The following is a 17,701-nucleotide window of genomic DNA, read 5'->3' as shown; positions in this document are numbered from 1 at the left end:
GCAAGTGAGAACACACAGTAACATGGATTGATGAAACTATAATATCATTCATTATATTATCATCATTTGATAATTTTACACCTCACAAAAAACGCTACCTTGTAGAGCCCATGAAGGAATGAGCCCATGCATGCTAGTTGCTGAAAGCTACTACCGACCGCACATGATGCAACTGCATGAAAACGTGCTGCTACCGCCTTGATCCAAAACGGTTTCATGTAAATACATACAAACCATGTGCAGTCGAAAGTTGGCATTTAAAACGTATCTTTAAAAGTCCAACTGTAAATAAACAATGGCTGCCCAATAACAATTGAGCATCATTTACATAAAATGATAAAACCATTGCTGTGTAAATAAACCGTGTGTTCATACATACGATAGTTGACAAACCGTAATCGGAGTGCTCCAACACTTTCCCACTGTACTGTGTCGATAAAGTTTTTGCGGTACAAATATTCGGAATATTAAAATTTTAAACAATCGAATGTTATTGTGGCATGATGATAAGGCTCGCCAATTCATCTGTGTTTTCCGTTTGTAGTGAATCTGTGTTAATGTGAATCATATGGAACAATGAACTGCTCACTGAACTACGAAAATAACGCATCTTAGGGGCAACATTAAAATAAGTAACCTACCTATTTGTAGATTGAAAATTCCTAACATGTTATTAAAATTGCTTACATAGATTTTACAGAAATCTTACGAAAAAAATGCATCTTTGCACCTTATTTGATTGATAAACAGCTATCCCAATTTAAGTACATGTTATGTAATTGTGCAAAACATACACAAAGTCATACCTAATCAAAACTCGTAAACTCAAATTCAAATCAAAATAACAAACTCCAAAGATTTTCGTATATTCCTTCACAGTTAAACAAACAGAGCCATTCCTTTAATTAACTCCATCAAATTACCCTTTTTTTAATTCCTTACCCGGGTATTTATCCGTTAAAGGATAATGATAGGGTTGCCATCAGTACCCGGGTGAGGTATGGAAGCTATAAGGCGGTCTCCAACGTGCTATTTGAAGGGTTAAAATGTTTATAACGGCACTTTTATTTTACGCTTAGCTTTCAACTTTAATCTCAGTCGTTATTGGCTATTTGTTTTCGCGAAGTTTATTTTGAGTTTAAATCGGTTGGAGATTAAATGCTTGGTAAAGGAGTTAATGTTTTCGAAAATCGGAGAACTTTCTGGCATGCACTTTTTGTACTTCACTCGAATCTGACTGTGACACCCGGAAACAAATAGGTATTGTTTCTAAGCCCGCAAACATAAGTATTATTCATTGATAAAGAAAATCTTTTTAGGTAGGTACAGACTTTTATACAAGATTATAAAAAATATTATAAAAATATGTACCTACATTTACCTACCTACTTACACCCACTAACAGCTCTTAACAACTTATACCTACTAACAGCTCTGAACTAAATATCTACCCCTATACACAAAACCTCGTTAAAAAAAGACCCTGAAAATCCATTTACCCCACGAAAATTGTTCGATAAAATATTATAATATCGGGCACATCCGATTACAGGCATAAAAGTTGCTTCCCCGTCAATCAAAATGATTACCGCGTCATATTACCGGCAACTGTAGGGTACGGTGCGATCGCAAGGTCGGTGCATGCCAGGCCAATTTCATTATGCAAATTCGTATGAAATGTACGCGAAACACGGAGCGTATAGCGACTTAATTGATGAGCAAATTTACATGCTAATAAAACGTTGTGCTGGAATGCAAGTGAGACAGAAGGCGCATTGAATGCATCTCGGGTTTATTTTGTGTTTTTTGGTGGGAAGTGAAAGTTAAGGTAATGTTTCAGTAATAGAAATTACATAATAATGAATGGGTAGATTGCAATTGTGTTTATTGAATTGTAATTAAAAGGGCGAGACCAATACCATTAGTGGATTCAGATTTCCTTAAAACTTTTTCGATAAAGACGTTACAATTATTTCAAGTCGTTGAACAGAAATCAGTCTATTCCTGAGCAATTTTTTTCCTTATTTAGGGCTTCACATATATTCATCCCATACACGATCGACATAGAGCCAAAAACTGTTTGAACATATTTAGATTGCAATAAAATTCACCTTCTGCGCATACATCTCCACAACAACTTTACATAGTACCGTAGATTCTGTGTAATTGCAACGAAAACCCGATAATGGGGTCTGATAAGAGAGGCATGGAGCGTGATTCTCTGAAGGTTTAATTACATGGACAATGCTTAATGACGTTGCATGCGGACTCATTAAAATTTTCATACTTTTTCACAGAAATTGCTTTTGAAATTCGTTTTTCGGGAACGGCGGCCCGAGGGCACTCGGGCATTCATATTGCGTTTGCTCTGCGGTCTTAAAAGGTAATCTTTTGTAGTGATTTTCATTCCAGTTAATAATTTTCATTGTTAAATCATCAGCATTTACTTATAAACTTCAATTCAGTTATTTACGAATAATGATGGTTTACTGTTAATTCAGCTTGCATGGTCAGTTAATTACAATATTTTCAATTCATTCTAAAATCACATGTGAGTTGATCCCTTTAGCTAATGTATTTTTTATAGATAGTTGGTAATGTAAAGTTTCTAAAAGTACTGAATTGTAGTAGCGGTTCTGAAGCCAATAAAACAACTTCTCAATTATTAAATTAAAAACATCTTTATCAAATACCGCCTAAACTTCGAAAGATAACAAGAAATCAAACAAACAGCTAACTACGATTACAAACAGGATTAAATAGATTTACTTTATAGAAACTAAGGATTTACTAAGACTTAGCTCATTCTAACCAACGTTCAAGTTGTGAAATAAATGAAGTGCAAATTGTTTGTGAAGTACGTTTGTTTCTTCTGATCGATACCGCTGGATTCAGCGCTTGTTCTGCTTAATTGTACGAGGACTGGACTGCTATTCGAAGTTTAGTGAGCAGTGCAGATTGTACCGAATAGTGGATAGTGGTCATAAATGCATTGCTGATTGTATACTTTGGATAGGTAGATAGAAGTTTTCGGGAGTGAGAAAGGATTCGAAATGCGGCAGATTTTTTTTCGGTTTCAGCGGTGGGTTTTCTTCACGGCGATATTCTACAGCGTTCAAACTACAAGTGCTTTATGTGACACAAAAAAAATCAAGACAATTTCCGCCTGATTTGCCACCTAACAAAGTTTCAAAAGTTGCTCACCTACACTTAATTTCGTAAAACTCAAATTGACTTGACTTCGTTAAACTCAAGTTACAGTTGAAAATTAATCCATTTTTTCAGCTTAACTAAAACGGGCATAATTAAAGTTCACTTTAAACCATCCTGCAGACTACAAATTAAATTAAACATCTAAATTTTATTTCATTTAGTGCTGTTAAAATTATATTAGAGCCGCTCAAAACTTTGCATATAAAATGAAAAGTTTTTAATGTCGGGTATTCTAATTAATAAACGTGTATATTTACACCGGGAGGCGGATTACAGACTACGGTAACAGTAATTGTAACTTAACTGTCTTAACTCTCTGTTGGTACCTACTTAATTCGAAAATATGTACTTGTCAAGCTTCAAATCGGCCAATAGATTGATTAGGATCAAATGAAGGAAAAGAAATCAGTGGTTTTTGATGAAATTCAAAGCAGTAATATAGCTTCCACTCGCGAATTGACCCAATCTCACTCTTCCCGCACTTGGATAAAAATATCACATAGTGGCCTATATTAAGTATGCTATGTTAATATCATGTTTAATTAAAAACCATCTAATATGGTGCATGAGAGTTAAAAACATATCGACATACCCACACGAGTGAAACCATCGGGAACGACTAGTAGATGATATATGTATGAATTGTGTAATCTTATTTAGTGAAGGATAAGTTTGGCTAACATATGCTGACGTCATTATTCTAGCGCGTTGTCTATGTTTAACTTTAGCATTCAATTGAAAGTCACACTCAGTAAGTTTGACAAGGCTCATAACGTGTATGTACCTTTGTTTGTATCTTCGCAGACTCCACGTTAATACAGTTTTGTTACATCTTTCGTGTTAAATGCAGGTTTCTCATACTGTGAAATTATTTCTCAAATGAAATTGAAACCATTTTAGTAATACCTATAATTGTTTATTTTTATTTGAAAATCATTAGTTTCTATAATAACAGTACAACATACAGTGTCTATAACATTGTTTTCTGTATTTAGAATAATATGACAATGGCACATGTATATCTAATTGAACTGTCATTTAAAATTGTCTTATAAATCGGTAAACAAAGTAAAATGTCACAAACTATGTATCTTACATCAACTCTAGAAGACGGTAGATTCCGCATCAACAAATCCATGGTCATCATCCATCATTGCCAGTCTATACCTATTTATCCAAGCATAAACCTCATTAAATAAACCTCTAGGGACATCACAATCATGCTGAACCGGTAATCGATAATCTCAGATGTAATTAGTACATAAGCAGAGGAAAGCATTACAAATGCCTTGGTCATGTCTAACTACACCCAAGGGGGTAAAGACGACCGGTCGTGACCAAACATGAGAGTCAAATAGGATAGTTAATAGATCCTTCCGTGTCTAGTGAATTGTTGTCAATATATTTTAAACAATTGATTCAAGAGGTCAAATTGTTAATGAGTAGGTATGAGTTACCATGGTGTGTAAAAAATGGCACAACGTTGGGTGTTGAAATCCCTCTAGATATTTTTATTTTTTTATAAAATTCAAGCAATAATAGAAGTTGCAGTTGAGAAATTGCATTATATACGATTTGTATTAATGAACAGGAATAATCAATTAAAATTACATAAGAATCAATTTCCCGATTTAACACAGTTTAGAAAACAATGTGAAAACATTTCACATTTTCATTAGTTTTTTAATCAAAATCTCATTAGAAGACGACAGGAGATGAAGCCTAGATAGAATCAACAATGTTCCTTCGGGGAATCGAGCTCTAGTTAACATCTCTGGCTGCGAGCTAATTATTCATAGCACTAACTTTATAATATGTACCGTAGATGACACGTGTGACACAATTTCTAATCAGGGTTGTCACTGGTGTACGTATTAATAACTAGGACTATTTCTGGAAGGTTTATAAACTGTACAAAACTTTATCTTATGCTTTATCTTGGAGATACGTGCGGCTGTTTTCTTCTTATTACTTTGATGATGCCTATCATCAATCAATATCAGTAGCATATACCATCAGGAAAGCATCGGCATAAGTAGGGTATAATAAGCAAAGCATGCTTTTGCATCTCTCCTGACGGTAAACGCTGATTTGGTTGAAGGTGGAGCACGCTTGCCTAGAAGTCACCTGTTCTTGGTTAACTCAAAAAATACAGACTCTTGTTAGGGTTCCACTCCTTAGCTATTAGCACAATATATAACGTCTTCTCATAAAGTCATCAACATAAAAACAACAAGGGTAACTTATAACACTTTTAATCACTTAAGCAGGGCAAACTTTAATTTTAGCTTGAACCTAGACATAATAGGCAATATTTCCGGACCTAGAAAAACAAAAGCGTTTATTAAAACGTAATAAGTTAAAATGAAGGGGTTCTTCCAAGTAATATAACAGCTGGCGGCGATCCAAATTGCAGGCCCTCAAGTGGCGCACTTTAATAACCACAAAACTTTATGAAAATGAAAGAACCCTACCGTACGTATAGGATGATCAATTATTTATTCTGTATAAACTACGCAAGGAATAATGGGATGTTATTTCTAGACAGATGAACATTGCATGTAGATACATCGACGTCTAAGAGAGAGACTTTTATTTGGACTTTTATTGTTATTGATTTTCTAGGAAGTGAATATCGCAAAGCAGCATTAGACATCAATTCATAACCTGACCTTTGGCAGAAACAGTTCTAAAATTAAACTTTTCAATAGTGCCTATTTAAAACTATCTTCATTACCATCTCCATTTGAACCAAACAGATGTTAAGAGATTGCAACACTCGAATAACAAATGAAAGAGGATTCCGAAACAACATTCACAAACATAAGGCGATCTATTCGTTTTTTAGTAACGAATCTTTAGACTGCCCACACACTGCAAACTTTTAGTTGGCCGATAGTTTGTTTGGGCTCATAACTTAGTATGAAGATGAATGGTAGTACGCACATTACAAAGATCGGGTATTTGGCCGGTGTCAGACCGACTGAAAATTTTGATTGGATCTTTTGCCAACTATTGTGTCAACTATCGGCCGACTGTTTACTCTCCAGTGTGTGTACTCTTAAGCGTTTTACTGTTTTACTCTGTGGTAGCCAGCATCCATTAACTCTTTTTAAAAACAAAAGCTCACGCCTGACAGTAGTTTGTGGTTTAAGGGTCGGGTTAAAACAGGGTTTAGCCTCTTTGCCTTAAATTAAAGTGACTGTAAAGAGCAGTCAGATGCAGTAGATTTTTGTTTTTGTCCAGTTCGTGAATTGAAAATACACAGAGCAGTATTTTTTAAGTTTGGGTATATAAAATATTTTAAAAGATTTCTTTATTATGCAATAGAGTCATAATATGATAATAGTATAATTATCCTACATATATGTAAGTAGATTTTTTTATTGTAAAATAAGTCTATTTCATTCTTATTATATATCGAGTTCAAGATGATAAGCATACCTGGCAGTTTTCTATGGTCTAAATATTTCGAACTATCGTAATAAAATATAACATTGATAACCAAAAAGTTCTCGAACAAAATCACCATTCAAAAACCATTCGTCCTCCACTGAAACTCGACTTTCAGTGCATAGGATGCACTAACATAGTCCTGCAACTTATCCTATAAATACCAGTGTAACGGTGCATTCAGTCTCCCGGGTTTTCAAACTTTTCAACATACAAATATTTTTGAATAGTTTTTTCCGAAAAAAGTTTGCATGAACTCTGTGCAGCAGTGTTTTATTTTGTTTGGTATACATTTCGATATTGTTCTTTTGCAAATAGGAATCGAATATTCGTTGTAACGGAATGAATAGGTTATTAGTGTTGGTTCGCGGTAAATGTAAAAAATAACAATTTGGGCGGTGTTTAAAGAGGTATGTAATAAATATACTTACAAAAAATATTATACGAACAATAAAAAGTTCCAATTTTTCATAAGTAAATACTACTATTTACATTCAGACACAGTGGAAGTTATTCAAATTAAATGTTTGTCTAATTATCACGTCCGAACAAACAATTTTAACTAACGCCAATATTTACACGAATAAATCCGCCAGCAAAATCTAATCCCGTACTCATATTTTCATTTAATTTCGGGCCATTGACGCGAGACCTTCTCAATCACTTTGATGAGAATGATTCTCATTAACGTGCCAAGACAACAGTCGGAATGCTTATTGGAGAATAAATTGCAGACGCCCTCTTATTTAGCCAGCCGCCTTGTTTGTTTATTTCCAATTTGTTCGTGTCTCGTCACGATGATAATACGATATTTTCGCTGATTCTCAAATATTGCAATATGTCGGATGGCATGCTCCTTCAGTATATTCGAGGAGCTTACGATGGAATGTAATAACAGAGATAGCGACGTTTTCGCGAACATAATGCGTACAATTTGAAATCGCGAAATGCCTCCACGAGCAATTCGCAAAATATTCTTTACCGCTGTGCAAAAATATAACGGATTTTTTTATTATCTTTCTTCGTATTTCGTAATCGCTGCCGAAAGGTACTTAGCTGATGTTCGTTTCCTTATGAACTTCTTATTATCTAAGTGCTGTTATGTTATGTAAACATTGGAATTCATTATTCTTGGCTGTACTAAGAAATGAAAAATCTTAAGATATTTGGATAATTTGCTTTTGATCTCCACGGCCAGCGTTTTCATATTAAGTACCATGTGGCATGATCCAATTACTTATCTGAAATAGGTAGTATACCTACCAGTAAATTCATGATAAAGATTTCTATTCAGAGGGAAGCACTTAAATTCCGCAAGCTGAAAAGCATGAATGATATTTATGCAAACACAGTTGCTAAAAAATTCCGGACCACTGTCCAACTCGCGCATTCAACGCTCTTTTGACGTAATAAAATGGCGGCATAACTCGTGCGAATTCAAAAATGACATAGAATCCACCGCGCTGTGAATATCCTGAGTATTCGTAACGAGACCTCTTCATTCAATGCAGGTTTATTCTATCTCGTACATCGTGTTATACAACCCCCATTTTAATGAGGTTTCCAACGCAAAAGTTCGCTTTTAATTACAGCTATCTGAAAGACTTTAAAAATAAAATAACCGTAAAATTGTGTAGCGTCGAATCAAAAGTAACGGATTTTTATCTCAAATAATTTTATTATTCGCATTTACGTATTTAATTTCTATTTATAATAACTTTTCAGAATACCAAGTGACAGCTGTTGTTAGTTGGATTTTATTTCATGCACATTTAGTAGGTAAGATAAGAATCACAAACATCACCCTGCATATTAAGATGCCTAGCATACCCAAATGTAGTGAATCTATTTTCCGTTACGTAACGTAACCTGCATTGCAATAATCAATCGCCTCTTTAAATCCATCCGCAGATCTAAATCACAAACATAATATTCCATAAAATGTGGATCTGCACGAGACATTCGTACCACGTAAAAGCGTTCGTTTTTAACTCACACAGCAACTACCTTTAATTGGAGTACAGAAACAAACAGTTCGACGTGTAAGTGAAACAATAATAAAACGACTGAATGTATGGGCGTTTTTATTTTCACGTTGATTGCGGGAACAAAAAGTAGACGGATTGAACTGCACTTCACCGATGTAGATACACACGCCATCAAAGCAAAAGTTGTTAAAACTGTCAAATCTGTAAAACATACACTCAAACTAAATACTACAGTTAGATAAATATATTCCTCTTAATTTGTAACTCTAAAGGGCTCATTAAACTGTCTGTAGGTGGTGTGCCTACATCATTGTGTAGGTAGATAAATGTTCGTAACCTAGACGCCGATCCCTACATAAGTCGTCAGAAAAGGCTTGATAAAATTAATGTTAGGAGGGACTTGCTCTTTAGCCAATTAACTGCTTGTATGTAAAACAATAGAACATCAATATTGTGTCCCGCGTATATCTGAACTCCGACATACTGTGAGTAAATAGGCCCAGACAACTGGATACATACGTGTAGAGGTAGTTATTTAGCTCTTTACTCTTACTTAATTATGCAACACACTAACTTAATTCCAGACGAACTGACCTACCTTTTTATTGGAGGCTTAAGCTTGTGGCACATTATAGCAGCACGGCAACAGCACGGCTGCAGCACGGCGCCGCCTCGAATTAAGACTACGGCGAGCGGACAGCACGCCAACCACTCGCTGTCGGCTCGCCGTTGGCGCGCCGTCCGCTCGCCGTTGGCGCACCGGCCGCGCGCCGGCCGCGAGGTGTAAGCTTGCTGTCACCGCAAACTCAATATTATTTTAAGACGATTATGATTGATGTTATGATTGAACACGACGTAATGACGTTGTTTCGCTGCCGGCTCGGAGTCGGCGCGCAATGAGCACGCCGTCGGCGCGCTGTAGGCATGAGGACCGCTCGCTTGCAGCACGCGGGCGGCGAGTCGAGTTGTGTGGAAGCGGCAAGCACGCTGACTGCTCGCCGTTGGCTTTTTCATATTGACATTACGAAATATATTATAATATACACGATTTAATGCTCTAAATTGAATGACAACTTAAATGCTGGTGTGGAGCCGTGCTGTTGTGGTGCTGCTGTAATGTGCCACGTCCTTTAAAAATAAAACTTGCGACGCAACAAAGTATAATTGTAGGCTCATCCATATTCAAGAGAATCATGCGCCCGTTCGCTTGTTGATACAGAACTTTATGTGATAATAAACTTTCAGTTGTTTTATTTTATTAAAGTGCAGGACGCTGGACTCCAGTTGTTGTTACGTACAGGTTAATGTACACTGATATTGTATGTTAAATACTCGTAGTGTTGTTGTTTGTGATATGTTTTGGGGAACTGTGGTTGGTGGTTTATAAACTAGGTGGTTCTGTTGATCTGGTATATAATCATATTAATTTTACGTGTGTGGGTAAATACATAGAACATTACATCATTTTCGTAGTCTGGTGAATGTAAAATTTATTTCATTGCCATCAAAAAAATGATGTTTTCTTTTATGAAAAAATAGGTTAATCCTCTTTTATATACTTTTAACATTCTCAATAATTCAAGATTCCGTCTAATAAGGTGGCCATAAATCTTGTATAATCAGGAAAAAAATCGCTTGTATCTAAACCACATCCATATCATAGAGACCCTCTCAAACGATCTACTGAACATGATTTATGTACTCCTTACAAAATATTTTCTGTATTAATACCTAACATCAAATAAATTGTTCCAACGACATGGGGACGAAGTTTATTTATTGCTTCCCCATAACGGGACAAGTTTCCCCATAAATTGAGGCTCCCATAACATCATAGGACGCTTTGTGCATCCCGTCTGTGTTGGAACTTTTTAACAAGCTCTGAGAATTTTTATGGGCTGGCAAACCGTGAATGTATTCATGTCCTTTATACTTAAATGTACGTGACTCGTGGAAAGTTCTGCAATGTGTACTTTGCAACTGTAATGTTGTTACTTTATGTAGGTAATGGTAGCGAGCTGAATAAGATAGCATCGTTGATGGCCACGTGAACTGGTGACTTGTAAACGGCTGCTGTGGTAGCTAATGCAATGTTCCTGTTCATTTTTGTCGATTGAACATAAACTAGCTAACTGCAACCGAATTTCCAAATAGTTCCAAATAGTCGCCTAACAAAAACAAATTAATACTAAAACCTGACATTTTTGTCGTTTTTTGACATAGTATTTAGTGACATTATTTCGATGCCAGCACTGTGTGCAAGTCTTCTAGACTTTTATAAGTCTGTCAAGCAAAAATAGGTTGCCAGAATATAGGCTAGTGTGGTTCCTCATATCATATAACCTCTAGTGTATTCGGAAAAAAGGCTTATTTTCCAAAGAATACAAAACTCAATATCAATACACCAAAACCTTTATATTCTTTAATACCAAATAAAATATCGGTCACGCTGGTTTTCTAGGAGAAAAATACGCTTCGAAATAGCACAGTGGTGGATGAACAAGCTTACTAAGAAACCGATATTGGCTCCCGATGGCTTGGCTTGCTCAATAATCTTACTACAGAGCACTGGGAGACTAAGCGTTAAGTCTACTGGAAATGGTATATTTTATACTGCGGCTTTATCTTATGTTGGATACAATAATAAAATGTTCTTATTATTTTTTTGTTTAAACTTTTCTAACTGGGTTCTTTGCGTCAGTTCAGCATACATAGGTCAATTCTTTTTTTACATATTGTAGGTGGAAACTCCCTAAAAGTGGTCATGTCCTTTCATTTTGTACGTAATTTTCGTGGTAAAAAATACCACAAATAAAAACTAACTTATAGCTATGTTGTGGAGCAACCCGAGTTAATGAAATAAGCTCACAGTTTTGAGCTCAATTTTATCCACTATTAGTACTTTGGGTTTCTTGGAAGTTACTCGCGAAGAAGTTAACTTGTAAGTACACCTGTAAGTTTCATAAATCTGCGCTTGACTTCAGACTTAATTAAGTTCTTGTGAAATTCACTTCAAACTTGCAGTGTGGAATGCAATACGTTCAAAATATTTTTTTGAAGAGTTCTCTAACTGCAGATTTACATAACCTAAGACTACTGACTAAAGATTGAATGATGACACATGTTCCGTGTAAATTATGTTAATTTGCAAAACAATAGATTAGTGTAATCTCACTATAAGACATGTCATCGATACGAAAGAAGAAGAAGAATGGATAAGTTGTGGAAACCAGCAGTAAAATGCTGAGAGTAGCTCATGGTAACTCTAATTACTAATAATACTTAGTATAAAAAAATTAATAGTTCATAATCTACCAGTACATAAGGGAGTACAAGAAGAAGTGCGACATCACAGTTTCGGTAAATCCGTCCTGGTTGTCGTCAACTTTCAATAGCGAGACGATTAGTTTTCTTAACAAAAACAAAATCCTTTTCATTTTAAATTACATTTCAAAAACAATCTGCCCCTTCAAAGTGATTTCCAGACAATTTTTGTAAAACAATATTACTCAAATTCAATGTAATATAATCCTGCAAAATGTCTGGCGGATTGTTACTAATAGTACCCGCACACTGGAGACTTAAAAGTCGGCCGACAGTTGTCCCGAATGGTTCGAAAAAAATATTTCCAAAACAAAAGTGAGTTCGATCAAAGTTTTTAGTCGGGTTTTTACCGGCCAAATACCTGATCGTTGTTAGACGCGTACTACCAATCATCTTCTTACTGACTTAAGGTAGAATTCCGTGGTCGGTGGTTCGTCTTCCGCGCGCGACTGTCGCGGGCCTCGGCAGCGGTGCCATACATTTTCATAGGTTGACTATATTGTCGCGCGCGGCCGACGACTGTCGTAGGCCGCGCGCGGCTGCGACAGACGCGATCCACGGAATTCTACCTTTTAGAACCAAACAAACTATCGGCAAACTAAAAGTTGACGGTGTGCGGACTCTAAGTCGTCTTTGTTTTTTAAATGGTTGGTAACAGAAGGTGCCTATATTTTCTGAAAATAATAACGAGAAACTGCGTTACTGTTTTGATTTAGTATTGTATTTTCGCCATGATATTACAACGCAGGTATGTAATAAGAAGAATATGTTTAGAATTATAGGCAAGGTCATATCAGCTCACACTAGTTTCCTTACGATGTCTTTATTTCATGATGAAAAACGCAATAGGAGTTCAAAAATGAATTCAGTTACTTTTTTGAAAATTATGTACAACAATTACAATATTTTTCGGTTTTAATGGCCGATTTCTGATCGCTCTGATTCGTTTTAATTTAGACAACTGCTCAGAAACTGCCGGTAAGGTACTCAACGAAATAAACTCAAAATAACAAAATTGTACTAAATTATCTTTAACTCAAAATGAAGTTCCTTAAAAGTCTGCAACGGATGAAATAAAGGCGAGATTGATCTATCTTCGTTGATATGTTATAGACATTGAAAAGTCATAAATTTTCCTCTCCATATATTTTCTTATGGCAGAGCTGTGTAGGCGCGTTTTAGTGCAAATTGAGAATGGCGAATCAGTTTTGTGCTTATATCTAGGGCTTAGTGTTGAAAGAGCCTTTACGAGCTTTATTTTCAGAACATAATTTATAATATAAGAACGAGCTTTTTTCTTGTCTGCCCACGTGGCTTAAAACTGCCGTGGAGTGTTAGTGCCTATTCGGAACTAGGTCTCGGGATTACCTAGATTTTTAGAACACAAGATAGGATGGTATAGACTTATCATAAAAAAATCTCTGCTATTGGAGAAAAATACTATAAGCTCCGGTCTTATGAGATCAGCACAAACAATAACAAGATAATGTAAACACAATGACCACTACATAAACGTACTTAGCAATAGATACAAACATACATCTTTTCTTACAGGTAAGGAAAAACTAAATCTTATCACAATCCTTACACAGAATTTGCTTTACCACGTAAATGACGCCACTTATTCGAACATTACCCATGTTATCATACACGTGCCGCTTATAGTACGCACTTGAACCTTCGGAGGACATAACTAAGGTCAGTTTGTGCCCTCAGAATATGTTATCCCTCGGAATTATATGAGGATAAAGTAAATATTATGTTTACTACGCGGTACCACGTGGTAGATACGTTACTGGGAAAATGACTATGTTATTTTAGGGTAACATTCTGAAGTTAATGTCGTTTACTGGGAGTTTTCAGTTTTTAATTTATGTGCACTACTGTGGGTATTAACTGTCAATCCTTATTTTTAGTTTTTAAAAGTCTCGATATATTCTAAAAAAATATGCCAGATATAAAAAATAGAACTGCCTGCATTTTGTTTTCGAAAATGATGTAGCCGCAAAACAGTCAGTTTGTTTAGTACCCGTCTCTTTTACACACAATATTCCTTTCTTTTTCTTTTTAAAGAAAAACAATTAAAATATTTTCTTCTGAAGACAAAAAAATACTAGGCTTAAATTACTTGTGAGATTACTGCAGCTTTAAGAAGAAAACATGCTACGCCTATCCCAAATAAAATTGAATTCATGATGATGATTGGTACACAAGCAGCAATCACTCAAAGCATTGTTTCAACTAACAGCCTAGCCCAAACCTATTCCCGTATTCACTGAACGTAGAAAACAGTTATTACCTTCTTCACGAATGAGTTTTAATTTTAACTTTTTCGCTGATTCTCCTTTAAGAGTTCTTGTTTAACAAGATCTCTGTTGGTCTTTTGTAGTCGCTTTTAACTTGAGCTTGTTTCAAGCGAACCAATTTTAACTTGTTTAATTTGAAAAGAATCGTATTTAGTTGCTAAAGAGTTGCTCGAGTAGTGTTTTGTGCAAATATTGTGCAGGAAGGAGAAAAGAAAGCTTTTTTTGATGTTCATTTGTTTGTTGTATAGAAAATTTAGGATCTAGGTATTAGGGGGTGCAGTTGTTAATGCATATCTGATTTTGAAAAAATATTCCTTGCCCCTTATAGTATTTTGACTAGGTATTCTTCGGGTAAAAAGAGAAGGGAAAAACAAATAGAAAAAAAAAACAGTAATTACATTTCTAACATGAATTAAATAAAATAATAAACTAACAAATTATGTGTTTATCAACATTTATGTACCTATGTATAAAATTCATTATCAACCAGTAAATCAATTTGCATACCCCGTTACTTTTAAAATGGACAGCCAGCAAGTATTTTAACGTGTCCAAAAGTATGTAGGTTATAAACCGTAATTTGGCACAAATGGCTACCCATTAGCACGTGATACACACTGCTGTTATATACGACTGATAACGAGTACATTTTCTGAGTATATACATGTTTTAAATATAATTTGAAGCAAACATTTTTATCATATACATTTTTGAGCTTATTTTACGTAGCTGCTGCTAATAGACTTTTAAAAACTATGCAATCATAGTCTTCCTCGATAAATGGGCTGTCTAAAACTGAAAGTTTTTTTCAAATCGGACTAGTAGTTCCTGAGATTAGCGCGTTCTAGCAAACAAACAAACTCTTCAGCTTTATATATTAGTATATAAAATTGAAATCACTATGAAAACTGCAAAAAGTCACAAGTACAACAGATTCCGCAGATTGCCATTTTTAACCAAAATAACCGCGTTATTCAAAAGGCCCATTTTTTATACGAACGACTATTTGTTTTAAAAGTCCATTTATAAAATTTCAACCGCCGTGTATCACGAACAAACCGCACTATCATCAGCAGATGTCAGTTGCACAACGATATTGTATGTAAAATATACTATGACGGACCTTTATGATATTCGCGATGACGATATGAATATAAAATATCATAATTCTTTCACAGAATGCTATAATAAATTCTAAGTAAGACAAACTCGATAAATAAGTAGACTGATAAATTTTTGTAAATATGTAGTTTACATGTAGCTTTTGTATATAAATGTAATATAGACACGACATTTACGTTTAAATATGTATGAATGTTTATATAAAGGTTACATTTATACACATTTTCTCTAAGAAAAAACTAGAACAGTCCTAATCCCATTTATTGCAATTGCAACAGCTTTTCACACCATTAAACTTCATTGTACGCCTGACCTTTTAACTATTCATCCACATTTAATACTATCACCTACAGTAGGTACTCCTACGATTGACCGTGAACCATATTTATTGTGTCTGAGATACATGATATTTATGTATAAGAAGACTATCAGTAGTTTAAAGTGACGCTTATTGGGCTAGGCCTGTGTTCAGTTCAGCACTGTAAGAAGTTGGTGATTTAAAGATAATAAAGGATTTCATACAGACAAACATTGTTATCTGTTTTAACCCGGCGGGAGTGTGGTGGGGTGTAGCATACCCCAGCACTGGTTTACCTAGGTATATTTTTTTAACTGGTAACAACTAGATTTCGGGGCTTCGTGTAGCTGGAGGTAAGAGGTTGCAGGAGAGGATAGTGGCATGATCTCCGTGTTACGCCGGCTGGTGATTGGAGTGCAAGTGCGGAAACGTGCGTGGGGTAGGTCACACCCCGCCACATAGTTCGCGTATTGTTTTCATATTTTGTATATGTATGTATTTTTACATGTATACTTATATTTTTTATACTTTTTGAATAAAAATGGCACTGGAGGCAGATGAAAAATGTATAAGAAGCATTATTGATGAAGTTTTAGCCGAATCTTTAGATGAATCAAGTTCTACCGAAGAATTTGATCATTGCAGTGAGCATGAGCTTGAATCATACACGCAAGCAGTGTGTGATGACCTTGAAGCGATTAGCAGCGAGTGGGAATGGGATGAAGAGGATGTCCGGATTGTCCTCGGAATAAAGATTGGAAGACAAAACATGTCTGTGCAAGCTGCAGGAAATCACTGTGCCTAGAACATGCAATATTTTCTTGCAAAAATTGTGATGACGGCGAGGCCTGTTACTAAGATATTCCATTTGATTCCATTAGTTTTTTTATTTTTTAATTGAAAGAAGATCTATTTTTTTTGTTAATTTAGAAGTTTTTATTTTGTTTTCATCATTATGGTTGATTATATGAATATTTTATTAGAGGAAGTAAATTTTTGTCACCAAAAACTTCTCAAATTGTTCAACTGCTAAGTAAGTAATAAAAGTTTAAACAATATGTATTAATTTGATTATTTTTTTATTATAGGGATTCCCATTCATAATACTTAGTAATAATTTTGTACAATTTTGAAGAAATACTTAGTTAAAAAACGTTTTGTTCCGTGGGGTATGTTACACCCCACCACATACTCTATGTAATCTTTGCGCACCACACTCCCGCCGGGTTAAACAGTAGGTATTTATGATAGAAATACAATCTTGTTTAGTTTAATTATACTGTATACCTAAATCTTTATCTTTACTAAAAACGGAGTGAAAATCCTTATCGTTTTTATTAAGTTCATTGCAAACAGACGGACAGATAGATGTTTGAGCTATTTTTGTAATGTATAGTTATTTTTTCCGAAAAACTCACGGCTACAAAACAGTTTCACCATAAATTCGGCACCGCTATTCTACAGCCTTAGTACAAACGCGTTCTTTGTCAAAGAATCACCTACCATACGCAATGGTGTGCATTGGTGCGAATGATTGCTGAAAAATGGCGGCATAAAACTTCGTTCTTTAATAAATTGCGACATTACCATCGTTCCAAGACTTGAGATTGCGACTGAAAAGAATATGGCTCTTCACTGTAATTTTATTCAATTGAATTAAATTAGACACTTTAGTGTTAGCCTAAGTTCTTTGTATCTTTTTTTATGTAAGTCATTCAATCTCTTACATTAGATTTTATGTACTACAAACTTTTCTCGCGGTTTTACCTGAACGCTGATGGAATTACTAAACAATGTCATAAAAAATGACTATCCTATGTTTGTTTTCAGAGTTACATTTACGTGCATATAACATTTCGCCTATATCAATACAGCCATTTTTTCGTGAAACCAAATTTAAATATTGTTGAGTTATTTGAACAATATCTCGTTTTCCATATCTGCAACTATTACACGCTCAGATTTTCAGGTCTTGCATAACATAGCAATAGTATGCA

This window comes from Helicoverpa armigera, chromosome 14 (assembly GCF_030705265.1).
Source record: "Helicoverpa armigera isolate CAAS_96S chromosome 14, ASM3070526v1, whole genome shotgun sequence".
Classification (NCBI taxonomy): Eukaryota; Metazoa; Arthropoda; class Insecta; order Lepidoptera; family Noctuidae; genus Helicoverpa; species Helicoverpa armigera.
The sequence above is the reverse complement of the archived record's forward strand: the minus strand, read 5'-3'. Positions refer to the sequence as shown.